The sequence below is a fragment of the Marmota flaviventris genome, chromosome 3, assembly GCF_047511675.1.
Source record: "Marmota flaviventris isolate mMarFla1 chromosome 3, mMarFla1.hap1, whole genome shotgun sequence".
NCBI classification, from domain to species: Eukaryota; Metazoa; Chordata; class Mammalia; order Rodentia; family Sciuridae; genus Marmota; species Marmota flaviventris.
In genome coordinates this window covers 114,842,132-114,861,247 of record NC_092500.1, presented here as the reverse complement: position 1 = coordinate 114,861,247, position 19,116 = coordinate 114,842,132, and positions in this window count along the sequence as shown.

Here is a 19,116-nt window from a genome sequence, read left to right as displayed (position 1 = left end):
TATGACTCTCAACAATATCTCAAACCCTAACCCTTACCATAAACCAAAACATAAACATAGCCCTAACCCTAAACCTAAACCTCAATCTAGCACTATCCATAACCCTATGCCTACATCTAACCATATCCATTACTCTAAGCCTAACCCTACCCCTAATTATGATGCCAACCTTAATCCATTTCTAACCCTACCATACTCTAATATTATCCCTAGACCTAACTATAAACCTAACCCTCACCCTAGCCCTAACACTAGCTCAAGACCTAACCCTTATGCTAAACATAACCCTAACACTAACCCTAGTTCTAACCCTAACCCTAACCCTAACTCAAGACCTATTCCTGACCATAACCCTAGCCCTAACCTTAGCTCTAACCCTATCCATTAATCTAACCATTATCCTTACCCTATTGCTAACCCTATGCCTAACACAAACCCTATCACTAAACCTAACCCTATCAATTACAATAAACCTAAACTGAACCCTAAACTAAAACCTATCTTTACCCTAACTCTACCCTAATGCTTATTTGAGCCCTAACCCGAAACCCTAACCTCAATCAAACTCTAAACTGATCCTGACCCTAATAATTCCCCTAGCTCTAAACCTGACCATAACCTACAACTAACTGAGCCCTAACCCTAAACCTAAACTTAATTATCACCATTCTCCTAACCCTAACCCTAACCCTAACCCTAAACCTATGGTAATACTATCCTAAACATAAACCTGAACCTAACCCTTGTTCTAACCCTAAACATAGTTCAGTACCTAACCCTTACACTAAGCATAACACTAACACTAACCCTAGTTCTAACCCATACCTTAACACTAACTCAAGACCTAATCCTAACCATAAGTCTAGCTATAACCTTAGTTCTAACTGTATCCATTACCCGAATCATAACCCATATCCTAATGCTAATGCTAATGCTAGGCCTAATTCTATCTCAAGATCTAATCCTAACTATAACCCTAGCCCTAAACTTAACTCTAACTGTATCCATTACCCTAGACATAACCCTTTCTCTAATACTAACCCTAGGCCTAACTCTAAACCTATCACAAACCCCAACCCTATCAATTACCCTAAACCTAACCTGAACCCTAAATCTAACCCTATCATTACCCTAAGCATAACCCAAATACTAATTTGAGCCCTAACCTTAAACTCAAACCTAAAAGAAACCCTAACCATGACCATGACCCTAATAATTCCGCTAGCTCTATCCTAATCCTTATCCTAAACCTAATCCTTACATTAGACCTAGCCAAAACTTAACCCTAAATCGATCCATAACCATAACCCTAGACCTGACATTAGTCCTAGATATAATCCTAGCCCTAACCCGAACACAAACCCTAGCCCATATTAGCACTAAACATAGCCTTAATCATAACCCTAACCTTAAACCTAGGCCTAACTTAAAATCAACCCTATCCCTAATCTTAGACCTAGCGTAGCCCTATCCCTAACCCAAACTCTAACCCTAGCCCTAAAACTATGTCTAACTCTCTCGATAGCCCTAAAACTAGTTCTAACCCTATCCCTTACTGGAACTCAAAACCTATCCCTAACCCTAGGCTTAACCCCAACCATTTCCTTACCCCTATCCCTAACCCTAGATCTAACCTTAACTCTAAATCTACCCTTAATGCAAAGCCTAAACCTAAACCTAACACTAAGCCTAACCCTAACCCTAAGCATAGCTCAAAGCCTAACCTTTGGCCTAAAAATAACCCTAGCCTTATCTCTATCCCTAACCCTAGCCCTAACCCTATACATTACCCTTATGATAACTCTATTCCTAATGCTAACCCCAGGCCTAACCCTAACCCTATCGCAAAACCTAAATCTCTCTATTACCCTAAACCTACCCTGAATCCTAACTCTAACCCTATTCATTACCTGAAACCTAACTCTAACCCAAATGCTCATTTGAGCCCTGTCCCTAAATCTTAATGTAATACAAACCATAACCCTGACCCTAAACCTAAAAATACCCCAGCTCTAAAACTGACCCTCACCCTAAACTTAACACTTACAATAGACTAAGACATAGACCTAATCCTAAATCTACTCCTAACTGTAACACTAGACCTGACATTATCCCTAGCCCTAATTCTAGACCTAGCCCTACAACAAACCCTAGCGCTTATCCTAGACCTAAACCTAGCCTTAATCATAACCCTAAACCTAACCCTAGCCCTAATACTAATTCTAACCCTCACTCTACCTCTAAACCTAACTATAACACATCCCTTACTCTAAACTTAACCCTAAACCTAGCCCTAAGATTAACTCTAACTCTCGCCCTAGCCTTATCCCTACTTCTATCCCTATCATTTACCATAACTCTAAACCTAGCCCTAACCCTTGCCCTATCGTTAGACCTAGCCCTAACCCTAGATCTAACCCTAACTCCAAGTCTTAACCTAACCAGAAGCCTAAGCTTAACACAAACACTAGCCCTAACCCTAACGCCAATCATATAACTAGCCCTAACCCTAAACCTAGGACTAAAACAAATCTGAGCAATATGGGCTGAGGATGTGGCTCAAGTGGTAGCACATTGGCCTGGCATGCGCTGGGTGCTGGGTTTGATCTTCAGCAGCAATAAAAATATAATTAAAGAAAAAAAGATGTTGTGTCTACCAAAAATTAAAAAAAAAATTAAAAAATTAAAAATTTCTCTCTCTCTCTCTCAAAAAAAAAAAAATACTGAGCAATAGTCCTAACCTTAAACCTTAACTTAAACCAAACCAGAACACTACACCTAAACCTAACCCTAGCCCTAATTCAAGTTCTAACCATAACCTTAATCTAACCCTGACCCCGAAACATATCGTAATACTCACTCTAGCTCTAAACACCACCCTAAACTTAAACCGAAAGCTAACTGTAACTCTAGCCATAATTCGAGTCATAATCCTAACCTTAAAACTAATCCTGATGCTGACTCATATCCTAACAATAATCCTAGCTCTAAAGACCGCCCTCACCTTAAAATTAACCCTAACAGTAATCCTAGCCCTTATTTGAGTCCTAACCCTAACCCTAAAACTAACACTGTTTCTGAATCATGTCCTAACACTTACCTAGCTATAAATATTATGCTAACATTAAACCTAACCCTAACACTAGACCTATCCCTACCCCTAACCCTAATTGTAACCCTAGTTCTTACATTATCCATTGCCATATCACTAGCCCTAACCCTAACACAAAAATTAGCCCTTATCTGAGCCCTAAACCTAGATTTAACCCTAATCCTAACCGTAACCCTAGCCCTAACCCTAGCTCTAAGCCTATCCCTTACCTAAAAAGCAAACTCTTAATGCTAATGGTCCCTAGACCTATCCCTAATCCTTAAGCTAATCAAAGCCTTAACCCTATTAATAGTCATAACCCTACCCTCACTCTAGCTCTAACTCTATTCCAAACCCTAATGTTCACCCTGACCATTATTTTGACCCTAACACTAACCCTAGGTCTAAACCTGGCCCTAATCCTAGACCAAACCATAACACTAGACCTAGATCTAAAACAAATCCTAAATCTAGCCTTAACTCTAGCCCTAGACCTAAACAAAAACTTATCCCTAGCCATTAAAGTAACCCTTAACCTAACAAAAACACTAATCCTGCCCCTAGACCTAAACCTAGTTCTAATTCTGGCTGTAACCCCAACTCTAACTCTAACCCAAACACTGACCCTCCTTTAAGAGTAACCTACCTCTAAACCTGACCCTAACCCAAAATCTAAACCTAACACTAGATCTGGCCATAATCTTAACCATAAAACTAGCCCCAATCATAACCCTAGCTCTTACATTACTCACAGCCCTAACCCTAGGCCTAAACCTAACACAAAACCTAGAGCTAATCCTAGGCCTAAGCATAACACTAACCCTAACCTTAACCTAACACTTGATTAGTCCTAACCCTGACTCAAAGCCTAACCCTTATCCTAAACATAAACCTACACCTATCCCTAAATATACCCCTAACACTAGCCCTAATACTAAATTTAACCCTAGTCCTAAACCTAGCTCGAAACTTACCCATTATGCTAAAACTAACCCTAAACCTATTGATAACCCTAGGCCTAAAACTAACACTAAACTTAACCAGATAACTAACACTAGAGCTAAACCTAAACCTCACAATCGACATAGACCTAACTCTAGCTCAAACCCTAATCCTTACCATAAATCCAAACATAACCATAGCCCTAACCCTAAACCTAAACCTCAATCTAACACTAACCATAACCCTATGCCTATATCTAACCATATCCATTACTCTAACCCTAACCCTACCCCTAATGATGATGCTAGCCCTAATCCAGTCCTAACCGTAACCACACTCTAATCGTATCCCTAGACCTAACTCTAAACCTAATCCTCACCCTAGTCTTAACCCTAGCTGCAAACCTAATCCTTATGCTAAAAATAACATTAACACTAACCCTAGTTCTAACACTAACCCTAACCCTAATTCAACACCTATTCCTGACCCTAGCCCTAATCTTAGCTCTAACCCTATCCTTTAATCGAAACATTACCCTTACCCTAATGCTAACCTTAGGCCTAACACAAACCCTATCACTAAACCTAACCCTATCAATTACCATAAACCTAACCAGAACCCTAAACAAAACCTATCATTACCCTAACCCTGACTGTAATGCTTATTTGAGCCCTAACCCTAACCCTAACCTCAACCAAAATCTAACCTGATCCTGACCCTAAAAATTCTCCTAGCACTAAACCTGACCCTTAACCCTAAACCTAACCCTTAAACTAGACCTAGCCATAAACTTAATCCTAAAACTGTCCTCTTCAACACCTGACAATAGCCCTAGCCCAAATACTAGCCCTAACCCAAACAAAAACCCCAGCCCTTATCCTAGCCCTATACCTAGATTAATCCTAATGATAATGCTAACCCTAGCTCTAACCCCAATAATAATCCTAGCCCTAATTTCACCCTATCTTTAAATCTCACCATAACCCTAGACCTAAGAATAAATCTAATTCTCACACTAGTCCTATCACTAGTTTTAACCCTATCCCTTAACATAACCCTAACTCTTGCCCTAAACTTAGTCCTAACCCTTGCCCTATCCATAGACCAAGCACTAACTTTAGATCATAATCTATCTCTAAATCTAACCCTGACCCGAAGCCTAAGCCTAACCCTAACATTAGCCCTAACCCTAACACTAATCCTAAAATTAGCCCTAATCCTAGCTCTAGCCCTTAAACAAAATGGAGCCATAAGCTCTATCCCTAACCCTTAAACTAAACCAAATCCTAACCATACACCTACACCTAACCCTAGCCCTAATTCGAGTTTAAGCCAAACCATAAAACTAATCCTGACACTGACTCTGACACTAACACTAATCCTAGCTCTAAACATCACCCTAATCCTAACACTTACCCTAACATTAAACCTAGCCCTAATCTTAACCCTAAAATTAGACCTAATTGTAACCCTTATACTTACATTAGCCATAATCCTAACCCTAGCACTAACTTAACCCAAATCCTAGCCCTAATCTGAGCCCTAACCCGAGCTTTAAACCTAACCCTAACCCTAACTCTAGCCCTAGCCCTAATCATAACCATAACCCTAGTCCTAACCCTATACATTACCATAACAATAACCCTAACCCTAGTGCTCACCCTAGGCCTAAACCTAACCCTATATCTAATCCTATCCCTATCCAATTCCCTAAACCTAACATGAACCCTAATTCTAAGCCTATCATTACCCAAACCTTACCCTAATGCTAATTCAATCCCTAACTTTAAGCCTTAACCTATTCCAAACCCTAACCTAGACCTTCACCTTAGTAATACCCCTAGCCCTAAACCTGACCCTAACCCTAAACCTAAACCTTACACTATATGTACCCATAATTGTAACCCTAAAACTATCTTTAAACATAATTCTAGACTTGAAATTAGCTATAATCCTAATCTTAGCCCTAACCTTAAAACAAACACTAGCCCTCATCCTAGACCTAAACCTCACCTTAATCATAACTCTAATCCTAAACATTATTCTAAACATCACACTACCTCTAAAACTAACCTAGCTTACCCTAAACTAAATCCTAAATCTCACCTTAATTCTATACTTAAACTGAACACTAATCATACACCTAATCCTAGCCCTAATTTAGCCCTATCCCTAACCCTAACCCTAACCTTAGCCCTAAGACTAACAATAATTCCCACAGTAACCCTATCACTAGTTCTAATCCTAGCCCTTACCATAACCCTAACCCTAGCCCTAACCCTTTCCCAATCCTTAGTCCTAGTCCTAACCCCCAGCCAAAGACTCACACTAACACTAAACCTAATCCTAATGCTAATCATAAAACTAGCCCTAACCCTACAACTAGCAGTAAAACAAAACCGAGCAATAGCCCTAACCCTACACGTAATTTAAACCAAACCCTAACACTACACCTAGACCTAACCATAGCCTTAATTACAGTCCTAACCCTAACCTATAAAGTATACCTGACACTGACTCATATGCTAAACTCACCCTAGCTCGAAACACCATCCTCAACTTAAACCAAAACTTAACAGTAGCCTTAGCCCTTATTTGAGTCATAACCCTAACCCTGACCCTGACTCATATCCTAAAACTAAACCTAGCTCTAAATATCACCCTAACCTTAAACTTAACCCTAACACTAAAACTACCCCTAATCCTAACCCTAAAACTAACTCTAATTGTAACCCTCGTTCTTATATTAGCGATTGCCCTAACCATAGTCATAACCCTAACACAAAACTAGCCCTAATCTGAACCCTAAATCTAACTTTAACCCTAACCCTATCCTAACTCTAGCCCTAACCCTAGCTCTAACTCTAACCCTTACCTGAAGTGAAACCCTAACCCTACTGGTAAACCTAGACCTATCCCTAATCCTTAGGCTAACCAAAATCCTAACCCTATTAATAGTCCTGACCCTAGTCCTCATTCTAGCTCTAATCCTATCCCAAACCCTTACGCTAACCCTGACCATTATTCTGACCCTAACACAAACTCTAGGTCTAAAACTGACCCTAAACCTAGAGCAAACCCGAAAACTGGTCATACCGCTAACTTATACCTAAACCTAACCCTAACCCTAGCCCTAAGACTAACTCTAACTCTCACACTATCCCTATCCATAGTTCTAAGCGTATCCATTACCATAACCCTAACCCTAGACCTAACCCTTGCCATATCCTTTGTTCTAGCCCTAACCCTAGATCTAACCCTAATTCGAAATCTAACCCTAACCCTAAGCCTAATCCTAACAATAAAACTCGCCCTAACCCTAATGCTAATCATAAAACTAGCCCTAACCCTAACCCTAGCAGTAAAACAAAGTGAGCAATAGCCCTAACCATAAACCTTAACTTAAACCAAACCCTTACACTACACCTAGACCTAACCGTAGCCTTAATTCGAGTCCTAACCCTAACCTTAATTCTAACCCTGACCCTGACTCATATCCTAACACTCACCCTAGCTCTAAACACCCTCCTAACCTTAAACTGAAACCTAAAAGTAAACCTATTCCTAATTTGAGTCTTAACCCTAACCCTGAACCTGACTCATATCCTAACACTAACCCTAGCTCTAAATATCATCCTAACCTTAAACCTAACCCTAACACTAGACCTACTCCTAACCCTAACCCTAAAACTAACCCTCATTGTAACCCTAGTTCTTACATTAGCCATTGCCCTAACATTAGCCCTAACCCTAACACAAAACTTAGCCCTAATCTGAGCCCTAAACCTAGATTTAACCCTAACCCTAACTCTAGCCCTAACCCTAGCTCTAAGGCTATCTCTTATCCTATGAATAACCCTAACCCTAATGGTAGCCCTAGACCTATGCCTAATCCTTAGGCTAACCAAAATACTAACCTTATTAGTAGTCCTGACCCTAGCCCTTATTCTCGGTCTAATATTATCCCAAACCCGAAAGCTAACCCTGAACCTTTTCCTGACGCTAACACAAACCCTAGTTTTAAACCTGACCCTAACACTAGACTAAAACCTAAAACTAGCCCTGGACCTAAACCTAATCTTAAATATAGCCTTAACTCTAGCCCTAGACCTAAACAAAAACCTAGTCCTAGGCCTAACAATAACCCTTATTCTAACACAAACACTAACCCTACCACTAGACATAAACCTACTCCTAATTCTGGCTGTAACCCTAGCTTGAACTCTAACCAAAACACTGACTCTGCCATTAACAGTAAACCTATTTCTAAACCTGACTCTAACTGAAAATCTACACCTAACATTAGACCTTGGCATAACCCTAACCCTAAAACTAGCCCTGATCATAAACCTGGCTCTTACATTACCCACAGCTTTAACCCTAGGGCTAAACCTAACACAAAACCTAGAGGTAATCATAGGCCTTAACCTAGCCCTAAGCATAACCCTAACCCTAACCCTAGCCCTAACTCAAACCTAACCCTCACCTTAACCCTAACCCTAGCTCAAAGCCTAACCCTAGCTCAAAACCTAACCCTTACTATAAACATAAACCTAGAACTATCCCTGAATCTAACCCTAAACCTAGTCCTAATCCTAACCTTAAACCTAGCCCTAACCCTAGCTCTAAACCTACCAGTACAGTAATCCTAACCCTAACCCTAATTGTAAACCTAGCCTTAACCCTAACCATAATCCTAACCTTACCGATAAAACTAAACCTAGACCTAACCCTAAACTAATACTCACTATAGCCCTAAGCATAAACCCTAACCCTTACCATAAACCTAAACATAACCATAGACCTAACCCTAACCATAAACTTAAATCTAACCCTGTCCCTAACCCTAAACCTACATCTAACCATATTAATTACCCGAACCCTAACCCTAAACTTAATTATAACTATTCCCCTAACTAACCCTATACCTACCATAATCCTATCCCTAAACATAACCCTGGACCTCACCCTTGCCCTAACCATAATCATAGCTCAGAACCTAAATCTTACACTAAACATAACACTAACCCTAAACCTAGTTCTAACCCATACCCTAACACTAACTCAAGACAAAATCCTAACCATAAGTTTAGCTATAACCTTAGCTCTAACTGAATCTATTACCCTAATCACAACCCATACCCTAATGCTAATTCTAGGCCTAACCCTATCTTAAGACCTAATCCTAACCATCACATTTGCCTAACCGTAACTCTAACTGTATCCATTACCCTAAACATAACTCTTTCCCTAATGATAACCCTAGGACTAACCCTAAACCTATCACTAACTCCAACCCTATCAATTACCCTAAAGTTAACCTTAACCTTAAACCTAACCCTATCATTACCCTAACCATAACCAAAATACTAATTTGAGCCCTAAACCTTAACTCAAACCTAAAAGAAACATAGGGTAAGTGTTAGTGTTAGGGTTAGTGTTAGGATTAGAGTTTAGATTAGTTTTAGGGTTATGGCTATTTTGGGGTTAGTGTTAGGGTTAGGGTTAGGGATATGTTAGGTTTAGTGTTTTGGTTAGGTTCAGGGTTTGTGTTAGGGTTAGGGCTAGTGTTAGGGTTACTTTTAGGGTTAGTGTTAGTGTTAGGGTTAGGATTAAGTTTTGTGTTAGGTTTAAGTTAGGGTTATGTTTTGTGTTAGGGTTAGAATTAAGGTTATGGTTATGGTGACAGTTAGGATTAGGATTAGATTTAGGGTTAGGGTTAGGTTAGTGCTAGGATTAGGGTAAGTGTTAGTGTTAGGGTTAAGGGTAGGGTTAGGGAAAGGGTTATGTTTAGGGTTATGTCAGGGGTTAGTGTTTGTTAGGTTAGGGTAATGGTTAGGTTTAGGTTTAGGGATAACAATATGATTAGTGTTAGTGTTAGTGTTAGGGTTAGAGTTTAGGTTTGTTTTAGGGTTAAGGTTAGGGTTAAGTTTACTTTTAGGGTTAGTGTTAAGGTTATGGTTAGGGATAGGTTACGGTTAGTGTTTTGTTTAGGTTTAGAGTTTGTGTTAGGGTTAGGGTTAGTTAGAGTTACTTATAGGGTTAGTTTTTGTATAAGGGTTAGGACTAAGTTTTGTGTTATGGTTAGGTTAGGGTTATGTTTTTTGTTAGGGTTAGAATTAAGGTTATGGTTATGGTGACGGTTAGGATGTGGCTTATATTTAGGGTTAGGTTAAAGGTTATTGTTAGGATTAGGGTTAGTGTTAGGGTTAAGGTTAGGGTTAGGGAGAATGTTGGGTTAGGGTTATGGTTATGGTTAGTGTTTATGTTAGGTTATGGTAATGGTTTGGTTGAGGTTTAGGGTTAAGATTACGGTTAGGGTTAGGTTTAGTGTTAGGTTTATGGTTAGAGTTAGGTTTAGGGTTAATATTAGGGTTAGGGTTATGGTTACAGTTAGTGTTATGTTTAGTGTTAGGGCTTTTGTTAGTGTTAGATTTAGTGTTAGGGTTACAATTAGAATTAGGTTTAGGGTTAGGGTTAGGTTTACTGTTAGAGTTAGGTGTAGGGTTAGGGTTAATGTTTGGATTAGGGTTAGGGTTAGTGTTAGCGTGACAGTTAGTATTAGAGTTAGGTTTGAGGTTAGGGATAATGTTAGTGTTAATGTTAGGGTTTGAATTAAGGTTATTGTTATGGTTAGTGTCAGGTTTACGGTTCAGTTAAGTGTTAGGGTTAGTGTTAGTTTTAAGGTTAGTCTTAGGCTTAGGGTTAGGGTTAAGTTAAGGATTACGGTTAGGGTTAGAGTTAGGGTTAAGTGTTAGTGTTATGTTGATTGTTATTGTTAGGGTTAGATTTAGGTTTAGGGTATGGTTAGTTTTAGAAATAGTGTTAGGGTTAGGGATAGTGTTAGGGTTAGGTTTTGTATTACAATTAGGATAAGGATTACGGTTAGGGTTTCTGTTGGGGTTTGGTTTAGTTTTATTGTTAGGGTAAGGGTTAGAGTTATGGTACAGTTTGGGGTTAATATTAGGTTTAGGATTTGTGTTAGGATTAGACTTAGGGTTATGGTTATGGTAAAGGATAGAATTATGTTTAGTGTTAGGGTTTAGTGTTTAGTTTAGTTTTAGTGGTAGTGTAATTGTCAGGGTTATGTTTAGGTTTAGGGTTTCTCTTAGGTATAGGGTAAGGGTTAGTATCAGGGTTAGGGTTGATGTTAGGATTAGGTTTACAATTATTGTTAGTGTTAAGATCAGATTTAGGGTTAGGGATAGTGTTAGGTTAAAAGACACTTTTAGGGTAGTGTTAGGAATACGGTTAAGGTTAGGTTTAGGTTTAGTGTTAGTGATAGGGTTTGGGTTAGGATTAGTGTTAGTGTTAGGGTTAAGTTTAGAGTTATGGAAACAGTAAGGATTTGGGTTAGGCTTACAGTTAGTTTTACTGTTAGGTTATGATTAGGGTAAGGGTTATGGTTTGTGTTAGGGTTAGATTTAGGTTTAGGTTAGGGTAACGTTTAGTGTTAGGGTTAAATTTAGTTTTAAGGTTAGGGTTAGGGTTAGGGTTACGGTGAGGGTAAGATTAGGGTTAGGGTTAGGGTTAGGGTAGGTTTAGTGTTTTGGTTAGGTGTATGCTTTGTGTTAGGGTTAGTGTTAGTGTTAGGGTTATGGTTAGGTTTAGGATTAAGTTTTGGATTAGGATTATGATTAGGTTTATGTTTTGTGTTAGAATTAGTGTTAAGGTGTAAAGTTAGAGTGATTTTTATGATTAGGCTTAGAGTTAGGGTTAGGGATAGTGTTAGTGTTAGGGTTTAGGGTTAGTGTTAGGGTTAGGGTTAGGCTTAGGGTGAGGTTTAGTTTTAGGTTTAGGTTTATGGTTACTGTAAGGTTTAGTGTTCGATTGATTTTTAGTGTTAGGGTATGTGTGAAGTTTGGGATTAGGGTTAGGATTAATATTAGGGATAGTGTTATGGTTAGATTAGCATTAGCCTTAGTGTTAGGGATTGGGTTAGTGTTAGAGTTAGGATTTGTTTAGGGTTAGGTTTATGGTTAGGGTTAGGTTTAGTGTTAGGGTTAGGATTAGGATTATTTTTAGAGTAATGTTAGAGTTAGGGTTGGGGTTAAGTTTAGATTTAGTTCTGGGTCAGGGTAGGGTTAGGATTACAGTTACGGTTATAGTAATGATCTTGGTTAGGTTAGGGTTAGGGTTGGGTTAGGGTTTGTGTTAGGTATAGACTTAGGGTTAAAGTTAGGGTAAGGGTTAGTTTTATGGTTAGTGTTATAGTTAGGTTTAGGTTAGTTTTACGGTTAGGCTTAGGGATAGGCTTAGGGTTACAGTTAGAATTAGGTTAGGGTCAGGATTATGGTTATGTTAGGGTTAGAGTTTTTGTTAGGTTTAGGGTTTGTGTTAGGTTTATTTTTACTGTTAGTGTTAGGGTTACTTATAGGGTTAGTGTTAGATTTAGGATTAGGGTTAGGAATAAGGTTTGCGTTAGGGCTAGTGTTAGGGCTATTTTTTTTGTGTTAGGGTTAGGCTTAATTTGATGGTTAGTTTTAGTTTTAGGGTTAGGGTTAGGGATAGGGTTAGGGTTAATGTTAGGATTAGGGTTGGGGTTAAGGTTAGTGTTGGGTTTAGTGTTCAGGTTTTTGTTAGGGTTAGAATTAGGGTTAGGGTTAGTGATAGGGTTACGGTTAGGTTTAGGGTTACTTGGTTTAGAGTTAGTGTTTGTCTTATGGTTAGGGTTAGGATTAGGATTGAGTTTATGGTTACATTGAGGATTCGTATTAGGTTTAAGGTTAGGGTTAGGTTAGGGTTACTGTTGGCATAGGGTTTTTGTTAGGGTCAGATTTAGGGTTAGCGTTAGAGTTAGGGTTTAGGTTATTTTTAGGGTCATAATTAGGGTTATGGTTAGAATTCGGTTAGGGTTCGGATTAGGGATAAGATAGGTTTGGTGTTTTGGTTAGGTTTAGCATTTTTGTTAGGTTTAGTATTAGTGTTAGTGTTTGGGGTATGTTAGGTTAGGTTTAGGGTTAGGGTTAGTTTTAGTGTTAGGGTTAGGATTAGGGTTAGGATTAAGGTTTGTGTTAGGGTTAGGGTTAGGTTTATATTTTGTGTTAGGGTTAGGGTTAAGTTTGGCATTACAGTGACGGTTAGGATTAGGATTAGAGTTAGTCTTAGGGTTAAGGTTAGTGTTAGGGTGAGAGTTAGTGTTAGTGTCAGGGTTAGGGTTAGGGTCAAAGTGAGAGTTTGGGTTAGGGTTATGTTTAGTGTTAGGGTTTATGTTAGGTTAGCGTTAGGGTTAAGGTAAGGTTTAGGGTTAGGTTTATGGTTAGGGTTAGGTTTAGGATGAATTTAAGTTTAAGGTTAGGGTTACAGTTAGTGTTAGTTTAGGGTTAGGTTTTTTATTAGGGTTAGGGTTAGTGTTAGGGTTAGAGTTACAGTTAAGGTTAGAGTAAGGACTATGGTTAGGGCAAATGTTAGGGGTAGGGTTAAAGTTAGTGTTAGTGTTAAGTTTAGGATTCTGGTCAAGATTAGGTTTAGGGTTAGGGTTAATGTTAGTTTGGGTTAGTATTAGGGTTGGTATTAGGGTTAAATTTAGGGTTAGGTTTAGTGTTATGATTAGGGTTATAGTTAAGGTTAATCTTAGTGATAATTTTAGGGTTAGGTTTAGTGGTAGGTTTAGTGTTAGGGTTAGTTTTAAGGTTAGGATTAGTGTTAGTGTTAGGATTAGAGTTAGGTTTAGGCTTAGGTTTAGAGTTAGAATTAGGGTTAGTGTTCATGTTAGGGTTAAGTTTATGGTTAGTGTTAGGGTTAGTGCTAGGCTTAGGGTTAGGGATAGTGTTAGGGTTAGGGATAGTGTTAGGGTTACAATTAGGGTTAGGTTTAGTGTTAAGATCAGGGTTAGTGTTAGTGTTAATGTTAGTGATAGAGTTAGGGTAACGTTTAGTGTAGGGTAAGGGTTAGGGTTATGGTTAATTTTAGGATAATGGTTATTGTTAGGGTAAGGGTTGTATTTTTGTTTAGAATTAGGGTTAGAGTTACAGAAAGGATTAGGGTTAGAGTTAGGTTTAGGGTTACAGAATGGGTTAGGGTTATTATTACCATTATGGTAAAGTTTAGGATTAGGGTTATTGTTAGGGTTAAAAGGTAGGTTTTGGGTTAGGGTTAGTGTAAGTGTTAGGGTTAGGGTTGGTGTTATTTTTAACATTAGGGTTAGGGTTAGGGTTAGGATTAGGTTTAGGTTCACGATTAGGGTTTGGGTTAGGGTTGGTGTTATTATAAGTGTTAGGTTTAGTGTTATTGTTAATATTTGGATTGGGGTTAGGGTTAGGGATAGTGTTAAGGTTAGGGGTAGTTTTAGTGTTAGTGTTAGATTTAGGGTTGGGGTTAGGTTTAGGTTTAGTGTTAATGATATTGTTTGTGTTAGGGTTAGTGTTAGGGTCAAGGTTGGGCTGGGGTTAGTGTTAGTATGAGGGTTAGGATTATTGTTATGGTTAGGGTAAGTTTTAGAGTTAGGGTTAGGTTTAGAATTTGGATTAATGTTAGGGTTAGTCTTAGAGTTGTGTTAGTGTTAGTGTTAGGGTTTGTGTTAGGGTTAGGGATAGGGTTAGGGTAGGGTTTTGGTTAGATTTAGGTTTTGTGTTAGGGTCTGAGTTAGTTTTAAGCTTAGGGTTTGGGTTAGGCTCAGTGTTATGTTCATGGTTAGGATTAAGTTTATTGATTGTGGTAGGGTTAGAAATTTTATGGTTATGGTTAGAGTTGGTGTTAATATTAGTTAGGGTTAGGGTTAGGATAGGTTTTAGTGTTAGTGTTAGTTTTGATATTAGTGTTAGTGTTAGAGTTAGTATTTCAGTTAGGGTTAGGGTTAAAGTAAGGTTTAGGTTTAAGGTTTGGGTTAGTGTTAGTGTTACCATTAGATTTTGGGTTAGGGTTAGGTTTAGAGTTAGGAATAGGTTTATGGTTAGTGTTAGAGTTAGTGATAGGGTTATGGTTGGTGTTACATTTAGGGTTAGGGTAGGGTTAGTGTTAGTGTTAGAATTAGGTTCAATGTTAGGGTTGGTGTTAGGTTTAGGGTTAGTGTTAGTTTAGGTTTAGGGTTAGGGTTAGGTAGGGTTAAGAATTGTGTTATGGTTAGGGTTAGGTTTAGGCTTATGATTACATTTTGCGGTTAGGGTTAAGGTTAGGGTTAGTGTTAGGGTTAGGGTTCAGGTAAGTGTCAGGGTTAGGGTTAGTATTAGGGTCAGTTTAAGTGTTATGGTTAGTGTTAGTGTTACGGATAGAGTTAGTGTTAGGGTTAGGGTTAGTTTTAATGTGAGGTTTAAGGTTCAAGTTTAGCCTTAGTGTTAGGGTTAGGGTTTGTGATAGTGTTAGCATTAGGCTTAGGGTTAGGTTTGTGGGTATGGTAAGGTTTCGGGTTAGAGTAAGGGTTAGGGTTAGAGTTACATTTATGTTAGGGTTAGGGTTAGTTTTAGGGTTATATTTATAGTAAAGTGTTAGGGTTAGGTTAGATTTTGTGTTATGTTTAGGGTTAGGGTTTTTGTAGGGTTAGGGTAAGAGATATGGTAAGGGTTACTGTTAAGGTGAGTGTTATGTTTAGTGTTAGGTTTAGAGTTAGGGTTACTGTGAGGATTAGGGTTAGGGATAGTGTTAGTGTTAGGGTTTTTTCTTAGTGTTAGAGTTACTGTTATGTTTAGAGTTCGTGTTTGGGTTAGTGTTAGGGTTAGTGTTAGGGTTAGGGTTTTTGTTAGGGTTAGTGTTAGAATTAGGGTTAGGGTTAGTGTTACATTTATGTTTAGGGATAGGGTTAGGGTTACTGTTATGTTTAGGGTTAGAGTTAGAGTTAAAAATAGGGTTAGTGTTAGTGTTAGGGTTATGGTTATGGTTAGGATTAGTGTTAGTGTTAATGTTAGGTTCAGGTTTAGGGTTCCGTTTAGGATTAGTGTTAGGATAAGGGTTAGATTTAGGTTTAGTGTTAGGTTTATGGTTAGTGTTAGTATTATGGTTATGGTTAGGTTTTTGATTAGTGTTAGTGTCATTGTTACGGTTAGGATTAGGGTTAGGGTTAGTGTTAGGTTTAGGTTTAGGTTTAGGATTAGGGTTAGGGTTTTTGTTAGGTTTTGTGTTAGTGTTAGAGTTAGTGTTAGGTTAGAGTTAGTGTTAGGTTTAGGGATTGGTTTTTTGTTAGGGTTAGTGTTAGAATTAGGGTTAGGGTTAGTTTTAGGGTTAGGGTTAGGATTAGATTTAGAGTTAGTGTTATGTATAGGGTTAGTGTTAAGGTTAGTGTTAGGTTTAGGGTTAGTGTTAGGGTTAGGATTAGTGTTAGTGTTAATGTTATGATTAGTGTTAGGTTTAGAGTTAGGGTTAGTGTTCGGGTTATGGTTATGTTTAGGGTTAGTGTTAGGTTTATGGTGAACGCTAGGTTTAGGTTTAAGGTTTGTGTTAGGATAAAAGTTAGTGTAGGGACAGTGTCATTGTTATGTTTAATGTTAGGGTTATTGTTATTGTTAGGGTTTGGGTTCAGTTTAGTGTTAGTGTTAGGTTTAGTGTTAGAGTTAGGGTTATAGTTAGGGTTAATGTTAGGTTTAGGATTAGGTTTTCAGTTAAGGTTAGAGTTAGGGTTAGGGTTAGAGTTTGTTTTAGGTTTAGGGTTAGAGTTAACTTTAGAGTTAGTTTTAAGTTTAGGGTAAGTGATAAGGTAAGGGTGAGTGTTAAGTTTAGTATTTGCCTTAGGGTTAGTGTTAGTGTTAGGTTTAGGGTTTAGTTTAGTGTTAGTGTTAGGGTTAGCTTTAGTGTTAGCTTTAGGGTTATTATTAGGGTTAGGTTTAGGGTCAGTGTTAGGTTTAGGTTTAGGGTTTAAAAATAGTGTTAGGTTTAGGGTTATATTGAGGGTTAGTGTTAGTGTTAGGGTGAGTGTTAGGGTTAGGATTAGAGTAAGTGTTAGGGTATGGATTAGGGTTAAATTTATGGTTAGTGTTAGGGTTAGAGTTAGGGTTAGAATTAGAGTTAGATTTTGTGTTAGGGTTAAGTTTAGAGTTTGGGTTAGGTTTAGGGTATGGGTTAGGGTTAAATTTATGGTTAGTGTTAGTGTTAGGGTTAGGGTTAAAATTAGTGTTAGAGTTTGTGTTAGATTTATGGTTAGGGTTTGGTTTAGTTTTAGTGTTAGGATTTGTGTTAGAGTCATGTTTAGGGTTAGAGTTTGGGTTATTTTTAGGGTTAGTGTTAGGTTTAGGTTTATGGTAAGAGTTAGGATTAGGGTTTGATTAGGGTTAGGATTAGGTTTAGGGTTATTGTTAGGCTTATAGTTAGGGTTATTGTTAGGGTTAGCATCAGGGTTAGGGTTAGTGTGAGGTTTAGGGATAGGTTTAGGGTTAGATTTTGGGTTAGAGTTAGGTTTAGGTTTATGGTTTTCTTTAGATTTAGGCTTACAATTAGGGTAAGGGATAGGGTATGGGTTAGTGTTAAGGTTAGTGTTAGGGTTAGGGTTAGTGCTAAGTTTAGTGTTAGGGTTTCGATTATTGTTAGGGTTTTTGTTAGGCTTTGTGTTAGTATTAGGTTTAGTGTTAGGGTAAGTTTTAGAGTTTTGGTTTTGGTTAGGGTTAGTGTTAGATTTCAGATTAGGGTTAGTGTTAGGTTTAGGGTTAGGATTAGGTTTAGGGATAGTGTTATGGTTAGGGTTAAGGTTAGGTTTTGTGTAAGGTTTAGAGTTAGGTTTAGGGTTCGTATTAGTGTTATGTTTATGGTGAGTGTTAGGGTTAGTGTTAGGGTTTTTGTTATGTTTTAGATTAGAGTTAGGGTTAGTATTACCTTAGGGTTAGTGTTAGGATTATTTTTATTTTTAGGGTTAGGGTTCAGTTTAGTCTTAGTGTTAGGTTTGTTGTTAGGGTTTGTTTTAGGATTAGTGTTAGGGTAAAGTTTAGGGTTAATGTTTGGGTTAGGGTTAGGTTTAGGTTTAGTGTTAGGTTTAGGCTTTGGGTTAGGTTTACTGTTAGTGTTGGTGTTACGTTTATTGTTAGATTGAGGGTTAGTGTTAGTGTTTGGGTTACAGTTAGTGTTTGGGTAAATATTATTGGTAGGGTTAGGTTTAGGGTTAGGGTTAGTGTTATTGTTAGGTGTGGGTGTAGGGTTTGAGTTAGAGTCAGGGTTAGGCTAAGTGTTTGTGTTAGGGTTAGGGTTAATATTAAGGTTAGTGTTAAGGTATGGGATAGGTTTAAATATACAGTCAATATTAGGGTTAGGGTTAGGTTTAGGATTTGGGTTAGTTTTAGTGTTAGGGTTAGGGTTAGTGTTAGGGTAAGGTTTAGTGATAGGTTTAAGGTTAGGGTTAGTGTTAGGCTTAGTTTTAGTGTTAGTGTTAGGGTTAGGGTTAGTGTTAGGTTTAGGATTCCGTTTATTGTTAGTGTTAGGGTTAGTGTTTGGTTAGGGTTAGTTTCAGGGTTAGGGTAAAATTTAGGGCTAGAGTTAGTGTTAGGGTTTAGTTCAGGGTAAGATTTAGTGTTAGGGTTATGGTTAGGCTCAGTATTAGGGTTAGGATTAGTATTTGGGTTTCGTATGCCTAGGTCAAGTGTGAAAAATGGATAGAGAACGCACTGAGAACTAATTGAGTGTTTCATGTTTCATGCACCTACCACAAACCATGTTTGATTTAGTGTTAAGGTTAGATTTATGTTTAGGTTTAGGGTTAGGATTAGGTTAGGCTTATGGTTACTGTTAGGGTTAGGGCTAGTGTTACTGTTAGTGTCAGGGTTAGGTTTAAGTTTACTGTTGGGGTTATGGTTAGGGTTAGGTTTACAGTTAGGATTAGGTTTAGGCTTTGGGTTAGAGTTAGTTTTAGGATTAGGGTGAGGTTTAGGGTTAGTGTTAGGGTTAAGTTAGGGTTAGGATTAGGATTAATATTAGGGTTAGAATTAGAGTTAGGCTTAGAGTTAATGTTAGTGTTAGTGTTAGGGTTAGGTTTAGTGTTTGGTTTAGGGTTAGGGTTAGTATTAGTGTTAGGGTTAGGGTTATTGTTAGGGTTAGGGTAAGGGAGAGGTTAGTGTTACTTTTAGGTTTAGGGTAAGGGATAGTGTTAAGGTTAGGGAGAAGGTTAGGGTTAGGTTTAGGGTGTTTTTTCCTTGCCTCTGCATATCGTACATCAAGAGGGAACAATGGATAGA